The 16475-nt window shown below is 42.4% G+C and overlaps 1 protein-coding gene across 4 annotated transcripts in view; it reads right to left on the reverse strand.

Annotated features, from left to right (window-relative positions):
• The window catches only part of NDRG3 (NDRG family member 3), a 60735-nt gene extending 45686 nt beyond the window's left edge, over positions 1 to 15049 (reverse strand). For all 4 annotated transcript variants that reach the window (XM_032462255.1, XM_032462253.1, XM_032462254.1 and 1 more), the window contains exon 1: positions 14957 to 15049. The gene's annotated coding sequence lies outside the window, so the exon portion shown is untranslated. The remainder of the gene's footprint in view (positions 1 to 14956) is intronic.
• Between the last annotated feature and the right edge of the window lie 1426 nt (positions 15050 to 16475).

Consider the following 16475-nt stretch of genomic DNA (forward strand, 5'->3'; position numbering starts at 1 on the left):
GGTTAAGGGAGAACAAAAATCGAAGGTTAATGCTGTAGGCTAGGATAAAGAGAGAGACGAACCAAGGCTCAGCTCACTAGCCTTCACTTGGAGAATCACGGCAGGGTAATCTCCCACCCAAATAAATCACGGATCACCTGGGTAGATAACAGAATATACCAGAAGCAACAATATGTGACTTCTGGAGCTACATCATAAAAGGCATTATAGTTTCTGCTTTAAGATGCTGTAGTCTTGATTGATAGGCTCTGGAGCAGGGAGGGGAGGGAGGAGAGCCAGCTACCATATTGTGAGGGCATTCAAACAGCCCTCTGGGGAAAGGAACCACCTTGTCAGTACTAACCTACCAGCCATGTGAGTGAGCCACCATGCAAATGGATCCTCCAGCCCCAGTCAAGACTACAAATGAGGGGGAAGGTATAGCTCAAGTGGTAGAGCATGTGCTTAGCATGCACAAGGTCCTGGGTTCAATTCCCCAGTAACTCCTCTAAAAGCAAATAAATAAACCTGATTACCTCCCCCTGCTAATAAAAAAAAAAGATATTAAAAAAATTATTCAAAAAAAAAAAGGCTTCAGATGACCTGCAGCCCCAGAGACATCTGACTGCAAACACATGAGAGATCTTGGAGCTGGAACTGCCCTATCAAGCCTGCTCCAAATTCCTGACCCACAGAAACCATGAGACATAATAAATGATTTTGTTTTGGAGTGATTTGTTACACAGAAGTAGGTAACAGAGAGGGAGAAGTTAGGGAAATAGAGTTCTAGGAGAAGAGAGAAGTTGGAGTAGGCAGGCAGAGCCTCCATCCCACAGTACAGGAAGCCATGGGGAGAGGCTGCAAACCCTGGATGTTGCATGCAAGCAATTCCCACCCAGACTCCGAAGCAGTAGGCTTCATCTCCTCTGTCTTGGCCCTGAACTCATTAAAGTCAGGAAAAATCCTAATTCAGTAACTTAGGAATTTGGACATTCATCAAACATTTATTGAGTACCCACTGTGCAAAGAAAGCATTATGGAAGACACAGAGAAGGTCCTTGCCTTCCAGAAGCTTACTAAAGAGTAGAGGAGACAGCAAGCTACAAAATGAGAATTAAAAAGACGGGCCAGAGGAGTTCAAAGGAGGAGCAAATATTTCCAATTGGTGGGAATCCTTTATAAGATATTAGTTTTCTATATGTGATAGTCAAGCCCAAATAAAAAGCAGCCACAGTTTACAGTGTAATTAATAAACACACAGTGAGTAGATCCTAGTTAGGCCAATATTTTTCTGTTTTTCCCTCCAGTGATAGGACTGTATATTTCTGACTTAGTTAGCAATGGAGAGGGTATGTGTTCCAGGATGTCAACTGAAAAAAAAGCGCAACCTAAAAGCTGAGAATTACGTTTTATTTGGCAGACTTTCTGAGGACTTCAAGACTGGGAGGGAGCCTCTCAGGCTCTGAGGGACTGCTCAGAGGTAAGGGAGGAGCCAGAATATATAGGGGTTTTTGCAACAAAGACCAGGTAGTCAGAACATCAAAAGATTACTGTTAATTAAAGAAAACCAGGCATCAAACTAATGAATTCAGTGCTTTTTTATGTATGGGAAGATGCAAGAGTCTGGGCTCATTAAAATCATTCCTTTGATATGCACTGTAGCAATTTAGGGCCAGTATCTTGTTCTTCCCCATCCTGAGTCCCCTCAGAGTGCACCTCTGGGGGGGTCGCTGCAGTGGCTGAGGGCTTGGTGGCTGCAGCACCCATTGTTTACTGTTATGGCAGGTAACATTGTTCATTCACACTGACCAATACACCAAAATAAATCCTGCTCTCAACAGTGACTAACTTAAAGCCAACTAACAAAAGCTCTTCTACCATTACTTTGAAGAGCACAGAGGATGCCAGTTGGGAACACTGCTCAAACTACGGACCCACATGCTAACTGTGAGGATCCCAAACCTTCATGCCATTTAGAGAGCATAAGCCCAACACCTCCCTCCCTACAGGACGGGGCTCTTCTCTCAGAACCCAGCACCCTGTACATTTGGTTGAGCTACTGACTGCTCAGAAACTGAATTTTTAAATTTATTTTTTATAAGTCACACTTCAAAAGGGGATGAGATGGCTTGACTCTTTTATCACAAATTTCAGCCAGCATCTAAAATTCTCTCTTTTATAGTCCCCACTTCGATCCAGTTAACTCTCCAAATACTGGCCTAAGTGAGAGCTACTCACTGTGTGTTTATTAATCATACTATAAACTGTAGCTGCTTTTCATTTGGACTTCACTATTTATCAGTAATTTAAAACGGCAATTTTGTGGGGAGGGTATAGCTCAGTGGTAGAGTATATGCCTAGCATGTACGAGGTCCTGGGTTCAATCCCCAGCACCTCCATTAATAAATAAATAAATAAATAAATAAATAAATAAATAAATAAATAAATAAATAAATAAATAAATAAATAAATATTTAAATAAACCCAATTACCTCCTCCCTAACAAAAATTAAAAAAAAAAAAAGAATCAGAACTTAAAATGGCAATTTTAAGGTTCTTCTTCCTATTAAAAAAGCAACATGTGCTCACTTAAGAAAATGTGGAAATCACAGAATAATGAAGATACTCATAGTCCTTCCATCTAAAGACAATCACTATTAACACTGTAGTCTATTTCCACTTGATTTTTTTTTCCCCCATGTAAAATGGTGACTTCCTGAAATTGTTTTTTCAACTCACTTGCTTTATTCCCTATTTTAATTCACTCACTTGGAAGCAGGGCACTGCAAGATGTTAATCATTCAAATGTGACTTTACCTGGGGAGGCTTGTCAAGGAGCCTCAGGGACACAGGGAAGCCTGAGGTGCCCTCAGGTCCAAGTGACGCGCTTTCACATAGTGTTCCCGTGCATTTTTTTAAATATGAAGAAAAATTCAGTGTTTGTGCCAGGACAAACAAATTAAATGAGAAGGCTGTTCCTATTAGCTGGGCCCATTGTAGTCAGTGCAGACGTCGTGACTTAGGAATTGGCAACAAGACAGTAGATGTTCACCTTTCACATCTCGGGGGACCTGAGGCATTCTTCCAGAGACTCAATTTTTGCTCAGGTCTCATTATCCTGAACCTTTGCCAACGAGCAGTTTTATAACACCCGTAAGAAAACTAGGATCACATGGTGGAAAACTCCATCTCCAGATTCCTCAGCTACACAGACTGGCCGCCTCCTGGGGATCTCAGGCCTGCAGTGCCCTCATCTGCACAAATGGTATGGTTGCCAGATCCCATCCTCGTACTAAGGGCTTTTAATATTTTTTAAATTTAGTAGCGATTTTATAAACTGTAATAGATAAGAACTCTTTCCCAGTTTTATGAGATAGAGGGGAAAATGACAAGTAAAAAACAGCCATCCTCAAACTGAGGAAGTGAGCCTGGTATCAAAGGGCTAGAAAAGGAAAGGGGACAAGTATAATTCTTACTCTGTGCCTGGAATTATAATATAAGGAACTTATGTTTAGTCCTCATAACAATCCTCCCAGCTAGATATCTTCATCTCTTACTTTATAGGCAAGAAACAGGCTTAGAGAAGTTAAGTGACTTTTCCAATATCCATATCTAAGTAAGTAATGGGGCAAGGACTTAAAAATTTTGCATTTCCCACTATACCATAATGTCTATATTTGACCCCATCTACTGGTTGTAGGGCCCTGGGCAAGTTTCTTCCACTCTACATACAGAGGCACCTCCTTGAAGTAAAGGTAATAGAAGCCCAGAGCAATCCTATACCACCAATGACTCAGAGATGCCTTATAATGAAGGCTTGAGTCATCACACCAGGACAAGAACCCTCATTATCTCAGTATTTAGCTAAGGATGAGGAGAACATGGGATGAGTAGGGAAAAGTGAAACAAAATCCCAGCTATTACTTGGTACCCAGTTTCAGAAACGAGGGCTATTTCTTGCTTGTTGTTAGAACAGTGAGCCTCAGACCTTAATATACAGTCACCTGGGGATCTTGTTTAGGATCTCAGATATAATCAGTTTTGAGCGATGACAGTCCAACATCTGACCTCATCAGCTGAGGAGATGGGATCATGTGAGGTGAAGGTGAAGAATTTAAAGACCTGATTATTAGCAACAATGCTTAACAGAGATGATGAGGATGGAGTAGAAACAAACTCTATGAATCTAACTTCATCCTGTCTTCTTCCAAAAAGATTTCAGTAAACTAGATGGGATTTTAAAAAGATTCAATAGGCCAGACCAACTAGAGGGGGAATATACTGGAGAAAGAGAGAAGAGTTTAGTAGATTACTGCAGAAATCTAGCTGAAAGGTGACAAGAATCTGACCAGGCTACTGGAATCACAGATACAAAGAAAAAGAGGGATCTAAGGAGCACAAATCTGGTTTAAAAAAAAGAAAGATTGAGGTCAGATGAGTCAGATTTTGCCAAGGTTTCTAGGGATAAAAAAGAAGAATGGCACAATTAACAGAAATGGGGGAACAGAGAAACAGTAACAGAGAATTTGGTGAAAAACATTTTCTTTTTGAATCAGAGCTAAAATTTTGGCACCAAAGAGTGAGAATCAGTGAGGAAAATGTGTAGGCTTGTCACCAAACCAGAGACAAGGAGGAGCTGCAGGCCCTGGGTTCTTCTGAAAGATAATTCAGTGATGGAAAAGAAAGTAGATCCAGTAAGAAACAAAGGGGGAAAAAGATCAAAGATGCAAGGGGAAAAGCAGAAATACAATGTCAAAGAAGTCAAGGGAGAAGAGAGATTTACATGGAAGGGCAGGGAGACTGTCAAATGCTGAAGAGGGAAGGAGGAGGAGGAGGCCAAGAAACAGCCACACTCTCCTGACAGGGCAAGTCAGTGGCATTAAAATCCAGCGAAAAAAAGATTCAGTTCTCTGTGCTAAAAAGCCCATGACTATGACTTGCTAAACATTTAGAAAATTACACTTGTGAATTGAAGTGCAAACAAAAATGACCAGGAAAGGCACCAGTGTTCTTTGATACTCAGGGTCAACACTGAGAGGGCTTTTAAAGATCATCAAGATTACTGACTTTTAATTTTTGTGCTCTCTGAAATAGAAAACAGAAAAATGTGCAAGGGCCCTGGTTGATGTGGTGGTGAGAACCCTAGAGAAGTCCAATGATACAGTGCAACCTGTTTGTTCACTCACAAAAAATGGATGCTCAATCATGGAAAGAGCCCATAAGCACATCAGATGTGGACTCTAGATCCAGGTGGGCCCCCACCTAGTTGAGTGGCACTGGGTGAAACATTTTCCCTCTCTGGACCTCAGCTTCCCCATCTGTCAAGAGAAGAGCCTGGGCAGAATGACAGTTTAGGCCCCTGACAGGACCGACAATCTGTGACCCAAGAGCTCCCTGTCAATGTGGTACTTTCCATTATTCCCCAGGATAAGCACTCTCCTATCCTCTGCTGCACAGGGCTCTTACTATAATCCTAAGAGGTCACCCAGTTATCAACCTAATGAGGTTCAACGATTAGCTGAAGGTCACTCAGCAAATCAGTGGGAGGGTGCACTTGGCCTGATTCCAGGGACATGAGGGTCTCAGGCTTTTATCACACCCTACATGAAGTTCACTAAGAAAAAGCTCACTGAGATTTTGAGCGCTTAAAAACACAGCTTTTGTTACTTTAAAAAGACAGTAAGGGACTGTATGCAGCATTGGCTTTCTAAACTACAAGCGGTCTTATTTTGTAGCTCTTGCCCATGACCAAGGTAATTTGCCTGGCCGTTGTCATGCTCTGCCAGGATGTAGTGACACCAGGCCACTAGTTTGTATTCTAGGGGCAGAGTCAGTCATTTTTAGTTTTGGCAAGATTGCACACAGACAACCAACACAGAATGAAGGCAGCACACAGAGGAGGCTTGCTAAGGAGACTGAGCTGGAATGGGTCAGCTGGAGCTGGTGCCGAGGCAGGTATGACTGGAAAGCTGGAGGAAATGGCCAGAGGACTGGCTGGGAGGGTAGACGGGGTGCTCTTGCAGCAAGTTGATTCACATCCTCTCTTTTATCTATAAACCGCTGGCTGAATGACTATTACAGCACTTTACAATTTACAAAGCACCTTTACATCTCATTGGCTTATCACAATGGCACTGTGAGGTAAAACACTGGGGCACTGCATCATTTCTATTACAGAGATGAGGAAACTGAGGCTTACGGAGGTAAAATGGACTGACCAAAATGACACAACTCATAAATGCAACAGCTGGAACAGAAACCCAATTTTCTTCTGTTCCCAAATGCTTATCTATGCCCTGTGTTGCACTTCCTCCCAGGTTATCACAGATGAAAAGACCTGGAGGTAGAAAGGAGAGAAATTCAGCCTACTGCCTCCCTGCACCCACCACACACTAAGGATCTCCGGTCCTAAATTACACTGAGCAGTTAGGATCAGGTCACAGGCTCTAGGATTAAACCTTAATATGAAGTTAATAACAAGAAAGCCCAGATTTGGAACTGGAGTCTGCCTTCACCCATTAATTCATTTGAGTAGAGGAGATTAGTCTATAAACAAATCACTACAGTTCAAGGCAGGATAAACAGAAGCCTATAAATTGGACAAACTGTGAGGCAGTTTCTCAACCTCAGCACCACTGATATTTTGGGCCAGATAATTCTTTGTTATGGGAGCTGTCCTGCACACTGTAGAATGTTCAGCAGCATCCCTGGCCTCTACCCACTAGATGCCAGTAGCACCCTCCTCCAACAGCTGTGACAACCAGAAGTGTCTCCAGATATTTCCAAATATCCTGTGGTGGGGGACAAAATCACCCCCGGTTAAGAACCACTGCTCTAAGGGTTACAGTGGTTTAGGGTCAAGGTCAGTTAATGCATGCTGTGGGAGCTGAGAAAAAGTTTCATGGAGGAGATAATATTTGAACTGGACTTTGAAGAATAGATAAAACTCCTGTAGGTGAGGATGAGAGAAGAATTTTTAAAAGAAAGAATTCCAGAAAGGGAAAACATAAAAGCAAGAAGATGAGAGAACACAGGTCTGCTGGAAAATGTTCCAGTTTGGCAAGAGCAGAAAATTGCTGCTGGTAACAGGTGATTAAGCCAAAAATGCCCACTGGAGACATGTCATGGATAGATACCCAACAACTAATAGCTACAATACATACACACATAATGAAACAGCCAACAATACATGATACTACACAGATGTTCAACAATACACAAGTCAAACCATGTATCCCACTTCCCAAAAAGGACAAAATGTTGCCTGAGTATCATGTCTTACATCTAGTGTTCACTGCATTTAGTCAGAGTTAAACGCAGCTCAGAACCAGTGCAGAGGTGGGAGAAATAACTAAGGACTGGGATGGTCAGGAGTTTCCCAAAGGAGTTGAGAGTGATGGGCCTTGAATGGGTGTGTTTTGGATAGCGGAAGGGAGGAGAGGACATCCCAGGTGAGGACATCCAAGCTGGGAAAGAAATCAATGTACACAACATATCCAAGAGGCATCAAAAAGAACAATGTAGCTGGGAAAGAAGACAAGGCTGGTCGGAACACAGAGCAGATGAATCAGACTTTACTGTGTGGACAACCAATGAGGGTTTCAGAGGAGCAAAATAACACAGTTCTTTAAAATGTAGCACCTTGTCCAGTAGTTCTCTTAGCTACATGTTAGAAAGACCTGGGGAGCTTTGAAAAATGTCAATACCCAGGCCCCGACCCTAAAGGTCCAATTTAATCCGGTTAAGATAGGGCCCAGGTATTGTATCTTGTTTGTTTGTTTTTAAATTTTTTTGTGAGCAAAGGAGGTAATTAGGCTCATTTATTTATTTTTAAGAGAGGTAGTGGGGATTGAACCCAGGAACTTGTGCATGCTAAGCAAGCACTCTACCACTGAGCTATATACCCTTCCCAATCAGGTATTGTTTTTAAAGCTCCACAGATGATTCTCAAACACAACTAGGGCTGGGAACCACTGGTCCACAGTCATACCATCAGTCTCAGATGAGAAAAGAGGCCTACAGATATAACTGATTTGCCTAAATTCACACAGCTGGCTGGGCTTGGGGCTGGGAATGGCATCTAGACTCCCATTCCAGGCTCTGAAAGGTATTGCAGAGCACTGGGGTAAATTCCATACTTCGGTCTATAAGAAGCACAATCTGATGACTTACTTGGCTCTCAGGTTTTGCCAGGGTTAAAGCCTGAATTAATCTAACATAAAAAGATTGACTTAAGCATACCAGCAAGTGTCTAGGGTAATGGATGCTCGTTTCATTGCTGCCTCCTGGGGGCCTTTAGGAAAGGAAAGCGTCTCAGGAGACTCCCCAGAAAGCCAGATAAACAAGCCAAACCATCCAGCTCCGTGGAACAATGACTTCTAAAAATATAGCTAACTGAGCTTTTGCACTACATAAAGGAAAGTCTAGGTTACTCTTCATGAGCAAAAAATACTCAGAGATGCTACTCCCATAAGCAAAGGTGGGGGCGAGAGGGAGTGACCAAAGGCAGCTGCTGAAACATGCTCACAGACTCTCATTTTACCAGTAAATATCTCTAGCAGTCCTCAGCCCTGGATAAGGGCCATCCACACACCTTGTGCTTTTCTGAAAGGAAAAGTGGTATCCCTTACAACAAGCCCCTCTTCCCATTGAGTCACTCCTGGATTCTGGCAGCAGGTGGTAAACGGGAGGTCTGCAGCGACTGCCAAACTGGGAATCTAAGTCTGCTTATATAACCATTCTATTCATTCCAGGGTGCTGGTACAGATAACTATTAGAACAAAGCAACACACATCTAGGGGCGTTCTTGCTAATCCCAGCACCCATCAACCACCTGAAGCTCTAACAAAAGGGGTCATATTAAAGTAACTCTAGAAGCAGAAGCACTACCTTCTGCTTTCAACTCTTAAAGGATGCAGCTCAGGACACTAGGAAAGCTACTGTTGGCAAGGCTCTGGTACGTGCTCTTGGGGTGGGTTCTAGGTTCCCACCAGCTATAAGACAGAAAACAAGTTGTTCTTTAAGATAGCTGGAGTGGAGGTAAGGGACAAACAAGAGCCCTAAGAGGCAGTACTTAATATTCACACTACCTTGATGCTCATGATATATTGATCACTTATCCTATGCCAGATACAATAATATGCACTTTATTTATCCATTCGTTATTTCGTTTTATTTCCCAACACACCTATAAGATATAGGTACCATAATCCTTCCCGTTTTACAGATGAAGAAACTAAGGCTTGAAGAGGTTTTGTAATATGCTGAAGGTCACACAGCTGGCAAGTGGTAGAGTAAGGATCTGACCTTGAGCAGCCTGCAGCTAGAGCTTAGGCAGCTCTCTATAAATGACTTTTCCCATTTGATGCCAACTGGCCATTAATTTTTCTTACTTTTTTCAGGTTTGGCTACTGGAGTCTACCAGGATCTTAATGATCAAAGAATTCTGAAAATTGAAAAGCACATACAAAGTTTTGGTATCACTATGATCATCATTATTACTTTAATGAATAGGAAAGACCTGCACCTATCTGGGGGTATATGAAAAGCAACTACCCTGTGAACTGTCTAAATTACCCAAAGCTACATTTTAGTCAACACTCTGGTTAAAATCTTGTCCCAACACAAAGGTTTAAAAGAATCAACATCTTCAAAAGTTGAAGAATGGCTGGAGGGGCCTGGTCCCCAGAGCTCTCTCAACTGCAGAGATAAAGAGATAATAGCCAGCCTAATTCCTCTCTTCTCCTTTCTCTGCCAATTATTAGGGTTTCACATAAAATGGTTTCAAAGCTGGAAAAAAAAAAAACAAAAAACCCTCACAATTTCAAAAAGCATTCAGTTTTTATCCATAAGTTGAAAGTTCAGGCTTAAAAGCATAGAAGCATTGTAAGGAAATATCTGTCATTTTTAATAAATAACTGCGTCTGTTTTGAAAGCAAATGGTATTTCTGGAAAGACTACCATATGACGATTACCAGTTAAATGAAAAGCTGATATGACTTCTCATCTTATCATTAGAAATGGGAAGTATGTTTTCATGAGCTAAATTTTCCTTATCCTGATGTACTGTATTTATGAGTTTTGGGGCCATCACACTCACAGTTCCTCAAACAAAAGTACTGTCTCCAAATCTGAAGCAGTGTTACCTTTAAAAAGATACTGCAAAACTTATAACAACAACCAAAAAAACCACAAAAAAAAACCCTTAAAATAATTAGTAATAAAATCAAGTATGAAGAGTGGCTGTATCAGAAATTTATACTTCGTCAACTGAGAACTCAAACTGTAGTCTGTGGGCATTTTTATGTGGTGAAGGGATTACAATCAAATAGACACAGCTAAACCCCTCTCCCTGGGAAATTAATTTTCATATTTCCATATCTCTGAGGAATATAAAAAAGCAGCACCTCCAAACAAAAAGCTGGGGAGAAAGCCCGCTCTGCATCATGATCTCTACCAAGTTTAATAGCATGGCATGTTAGTGTTTTAATTAGTGTTAGTACAGAATTCAACTCAGAATGCAATGAAGCCATATTTCTTCCAAAGTACACCCCGTTCAGCTATCAACCACAAATATTTATTTAGGACTGATAATGTGTCAAACTCTGTGAGGCACTATGGGAACATGAAAGAATTCTGAGTCAACTACACCATCCTTTCACTGAAGAGATAAGATCAAAAGACAGGATACCCATTTTGTATTCAAATATCCATTTAAAACGTCCTCCATACATCTCGTCCTCCATACATCTCAGTTAATTTCACACTAATAGATAAAGGAACGATTAAAGGCAATTTGTAGGTCAATATTACAAATAGAATTAACACTGTGATTAAAAAAAATTTTTTTTTTCATTTAATGAAGAAAGCCCTTGTAAATACTCATACTAAATCTAGGGGTTTTTTTGTTTGTTTGTTTTGTTCTTTTTTGGGGAGGAAGGAGGTAATTAAATTTGTTTCTTTGTTTTTAATGGAAGCAATGGGGATTGAACCCAGGGCCTTATACATGCTAAGCATGCACTCTACCACTGAGGTATACCCTCCCCTTAGGTTAAGTTTTTGTGTGCTATTTTCAAGCAGTCTCTGGAAAAAAAAAAGTGGGACTTAGGGGGATGGTTTAAAAAGATCTTTTAGAATAGATGACTTGACACCAAGTTCTACAGTCATCCCAAAATGTTATCAATCTTTGGACTTGAAAGTCCTTGACACACTCCTTCCTTTCATCATCCCTATACAGGCTCATCAATTTTTCTTCCAGAATCTCCCATTTGCCCTTTCCTTTTCTTTCTGACTGTCCTCACTTCTTGCCTGGATTTGCTCATTCATTCATCATGTACCAAGTGCCTATTATCTGCCACGCACAGAGCTAGACCCTTGTCCTTGATCTTAGGAAGCTCACATGATACTCTGCAGAGCTGCTATCTGCCCATCTTGATCACCAGACTGTAAGCTTTAGCAAAGGCTTTGTATTTCCAGAACCAGGAGCATCTGGCATACAGCAGACACTCTAAAAATGTTTGTTGTATGACACTAGATTACTTTAGCAAGCTCTTTTTTAATCCATAAATATTTTAGTACATATCCTGTGAAAAGAACTCTTACTTTTCTTTCCTTTTTAAAACACTAAAGCAGTATGTGTACAATGCAAAAATAATTTAAAAAGATACAGAGTGAAAAGAGAATTCTCCAATTCCCTAAATCCCACTTCCTGAAGTGACTATTATTACAGTTTGGAATGTTTCTTTCCAGAACTCTCCTATGCTGGTGTATCACACACACACTCTTTTGGAACAGGTTCTTTGACAGTTTCTGACTCTAGCTTCTCAACTTTCTAATCCAGCTCAAGTTCTCGAAGTGCTGTCCCTGGATCAGAAGCACCAGCATCATCTGGGAACTTGTTAGAAATAAATTCTCAGGCCCTGCTCCAGACCTTACTGAACCAGAAACTCTGAAGGTGTTTCTCCAAAATCTGGGTTTTAATAAACTCTTCAGGTAATTCTGATGCACACTAAAGGCTGACAACCACTGCTCTAACAGTCAAGCCACCCTGGTCAAGCCAGTTGTTGTTTTTTTTTTAACTGTCCCTTTAACATTTTATTGTCAGGCATTGTTACCTTGCTTTGGTTTTGCTACCCTACTTCAAAATGCATTCCTTGTCCTTTTGATTACTTCTGACTGTACCAATCTGTCAAAGTCCAGAAAGTCTTAGATCCTAGCCAAAGTGGTATCAGTACCACTCATCAGTAGCTCATACTGATCCCTCTTGCTGCTCTTCCAACGCTTATGACATTACCTAGTCCCTCTACCACAATTTAACAATTAGGTACATGCTATCTTCAATGAAAGAGAAGAGTTCTCTACTATTCCCCAACAGACCATAAGCTCCCTGAAGACATGAATCATATTTTTGTTATCCCTTCCTCACCCCTGTCCTAAGCACAAATTTTAATAGAGTTGCTGGTCTTTTAAGGATGAATTCACTGAGAGAAATACTGATAAATCTTTAATGGATAAAAAGTCTAGATTCAAGTTGCAGCACCAGTTCTGCGACCTTGGGCAAGTTCGCTTCTCAGGATGAGGTCTATAAAAGCAAGACGGTTGGACTCAATGACCTGACACTTCCTTTCAGCCCTGAGCAATGTATGATTTTATGAAATGTCCCATGTTGGAATATCTTATTCCTCTATACTTGAATATACCATTATACTCATGTTGATTTGCTTGTAATGCTACCATGGCTAGTTTTAGACTTGGGTTACAGTTAGACATGGTGTTTCCCAGTTAGCTAGTAAAGTGCTTTCAACAAGAACCATGAGAATCTCACATCATACCCAGCAACATGTCTTAGCATAATAACAGCTCAATCTATTTGCAGAAAATTATTTGGAAAAACTCTTTTAAAAGCTTCATTTATGTAGAGGACCTATGCACAGATCTACTGTCTCTCAAAGGGCCCTTCTGAACATTTATTGGTATAAATACTATGAAATGACTTATGGTAAAAAAAAATGTGGATTACTCTGACAACATTGGGGCAGTTAGCCATGTAAGGCAGAAGAATGTAAAAATGAATCTTACATGTATTTAGGGATAGACTAAGAAGCTAAAAGCCTCAGGCTACCTTAGTGTAACATGCAAATAAAAACTGCCCTGTATACTTAAGTGACATATACCAACTCCACTGTTAGGGATAAACAGGCTTCTTCATTTGGGGCCATTTTCTGCAAATTTTCAGACACAACAAGGTGGACTAGAGTGGCCGGTGATGACCAGAAGTTGAATCTAAAGAGGACAGCAAAGAGAAACTGAAGGGCAAGAAAGAGGAACAGAAGGGCAACAGGAAAACATCACTCTTTGAGCAACGAAAAGGAGCAATGGAAATTCACTGAGTCTTTACCTAGGACCTACTATAAGCCAAGCACTTGGGGCTGCAAAGATGGTCCCTGACCTCAAGGGGCTAATAGTCCTAAGGGTAAGACTGAAGCCTCTACCCTATCCTGTGTATATACGTATGTATGTGTGTGTATAATTCTAATCAAAAATCAAGCAAGGAAGGCTTCACAGAAAAGGTGGCAAGTTAATGGAGCTTTGAAATGTGTAGAAGGATTTGCTGAGAGGAGAAAAAGACGATCTGAGCTGGTTAATTTTGGGAAGAAACATTCACATATTTTTACAGCTGTCCCTTTGAGACTTTAAATCAGTGAGGCACTACTTTGTCAATGCTCTCTTTCTCTTTTTACTTTCTCTTAAATGAGATGTTCAAGCCCAGCATTGGGATAAAGCCAGAAAGCCCCAGGGTAAGGTGAGTGCTTGCCAGATTTGCTCTGTCACCTCCAAATTCAACCAGCCCAGCTATCCCAGTCTTGCTGTCCTGGCAGCCAGAAAAGGCAGGCTAATATCCTCTGGGGGCAAAATCTAGATGCAGGCAGACAAGGCTTACCCCTCTTCTGCCTGTAAGCCACCATGAGAGAGCTTCCCTGCCTCCTAAGCCATGAGGCTCCTAGTTTACCTGTGACAGGGAGGCCAGCTCTGCAGGGAAAAAAAGCTGCATGAAAAGGGAGGATGCATCGCACTGGGAAGAGCTAAAGTATGGAGATAATCTTAAAATGGTTAGCAAGCTCCCTGGCAAGCGTTGGATGAAAGTGAGCTCTCATTAATAACATTACTCTATTATCGCAGTAACACCTCAGTTGTACTCCAACAACAAAAAAATACTGTTTTTGCAGCACACTGTTATGACGCTGAAGAAGCAACTCCAGAGATGCAAGTGTATTTCAAATTTTCTTTAAAGTGCAAGATCAAATTCCAAATGCACTGGCCTGAGAGCCCCAGACCCTGACTTCAAGAGCCATTCCAGCCTCCTGTCTGGCGTGTGACCTTGGGCAGGGCACTTCACCTCTCTGTGCCTCAGTTTCTTCATCTGTGCAGTGGGGCTAAGAGCCCCTCCCTTGCATCGTGGGGTCCAGCCAGTTGGTACTCTTTGAGGCGCGAAGACCCCACGGGTGCAGGGCGAGCTCATAGCCCATCTTCCAAGCCCCCTGGCTCCCGGGCACATGGGGCCTGTACCCGAGGCCCACCAAGCTCCGCCGCCTGCAGAGCAGGAGCGGGAAAGAGGGTCGCGCTTGCGTGGGTCCCTAAGACCAAGGGGTTGGGTACCCAGAGGCTCAGCCGCTGCCGCCTATGCGCTGTCGCCTGCGGGTTTGCCGCGGGCCCCGCCGCCCAGGTGAGCAGCGGCTGTGAGAGACCGGGCTGCCCTGGGTCTCCACGCGAGGAGAGCGGAGGGCGCCCAGGCACCTGGCGGAGGCTGGCAGCGCAGACCGTGACCGGCCACGCCGGGGAGATGAGGCGAGGAAGGAGAAGGCAAGGGTAGCGACAACCGACCCTGCAGGCAGCAAGGCGCGTCCCCCCCCCCACCCCCACCCCCACCCCCACCCCCACCCCCACCCCCACCCCCAGCCCGACTGAAGCGCTCACTCACCTGAGGCTTGGATACCCGCCCTCAGCTCGGCAGCTGCTGCGGCCGGAGTGGGAAGGAGGAGGAGGCGGCTCTAAATCCGCGCAGGCGCGCTGTGGCCGCCTGGCGGCGCATGCGCGCCGTGTGCCCACCTGGGGAACTACGGAGAAGATGGTGGCTGAGCCGGCGCCATCTTTGATGTACAGCAGTTTCTGCCCTTATTCGTGGTTTCAGTAACTCCAGGGCCAACTTGAGTCTGAAAGTATTGAGTGGAAAATAAATAATTCTTAAGTTTCAAATTGCTGTGCTGTTCTGAGAAGTGTGATGAAATCTCTGGTTCTGCTCTCTCCCACATGGAGAAGTGAGTTTTCCCTTTGTCCAGCATACCCAGGCTGTATGTGCTTCCTGCCCCTTGAGCGTTTACTGGTGGGCTCTTATCAGATCAGCTGTCTGAGTATTACACTGTTTGTGTTCAAGTAACCCCCTATTTTACTTAATAATGGCCCCAAAGTGCCAAGAGTAGTATTGCCAGTGACTTGGATAAGCCAAAAATAGGTCATAAAGGGCTTCCCTTAAGTGAAAAGGTTAAAGTTCTCAACTTAATGAGGAAAGAAAAAAAATTATATGCTGAGGTTGCTAAGATCTACAATAAGAGTGTTACTGAGTCCAGACTTGTTCTGTTCATTGCAGGACAGGCCAATAAATCTGGAGACGAGGTGTTAGGGCAAGGAATAGCAACTTTATTCAGAAAGCAAGCAGACTGGGAAGATGGCACACTAATGTCCTGGAGAACCATCTTCCCCAAGTCAGAATTCAGGCTCATTTTATACTAAAAGGGGAGGGGATATGCTTGGTTGTTGCAAACTTCATGGTGTAGGAATTATTTGTTCTTGGGAATCCTTTGTTCTTGCAGCTGTCCATGCAGGTCAGATCATGGTGTCCCTGTAAAACCTCCAACAAAACAAATATTATTTTCTATTCTGCATCTTGTTATCTTTATACGAATGGAAAAGTGTTAATATCTTTAAGGTCAGAGCCTTGAGAATAGGCTGTGCTGTATATTTCAGGCTATAGGCAACATTCTTTTATAAAAGGTGCAGAACCAGCAAGACTAAACATAGGAAAGAGAGAACAGGGTTAAAGCCAAAGGAACAAATCTAATATGGAATCAGATTTGTTTTTTTCTATTACAAGAATGAATTTTCTATCCATGAAATTGTGAAAAAGAAAGAAGAAATTTGTGCTAGTTTTGCTGTTACACCTCAAACTGCAAAAGTTAGGGTCATGGTGCATAGTTAAGAAGGTGCTTAGTTAAGAATGAAAAGGCACTAAGTTTGTGGGTAGAAGACATGGACAAACTACATATTCTGATTGACAATGTGTTGCATCCGAAGCACTGAACCTGTTGTTGAATCCAGGTGCATGTGCCTGATGCATTGCGAGGCCAAAAAACTGAACACTGGAGTTTGGAGCAGAGAAAGTTTTCTTGCAGAGCCAAGCAAGGAATGGTCTACAGGAGGTCAAAAGACCTGAACTCCCTGAT

This window comes from Camelus ferus, chromosome 19, assembly GCF_009834535.1.
Source record: "Camelus ferus isolate YT-003-E chromosome 19, BCGSAC_Cfer_1.0, whole genome shotgun sequence".
NCBI classification, from domain to species: domain Eukaryota; kingdom Metazoa; phylum Chordata; class Mammalia; order Artiodactyla; family Camelidae; genus Camelus; species Camelus ferus.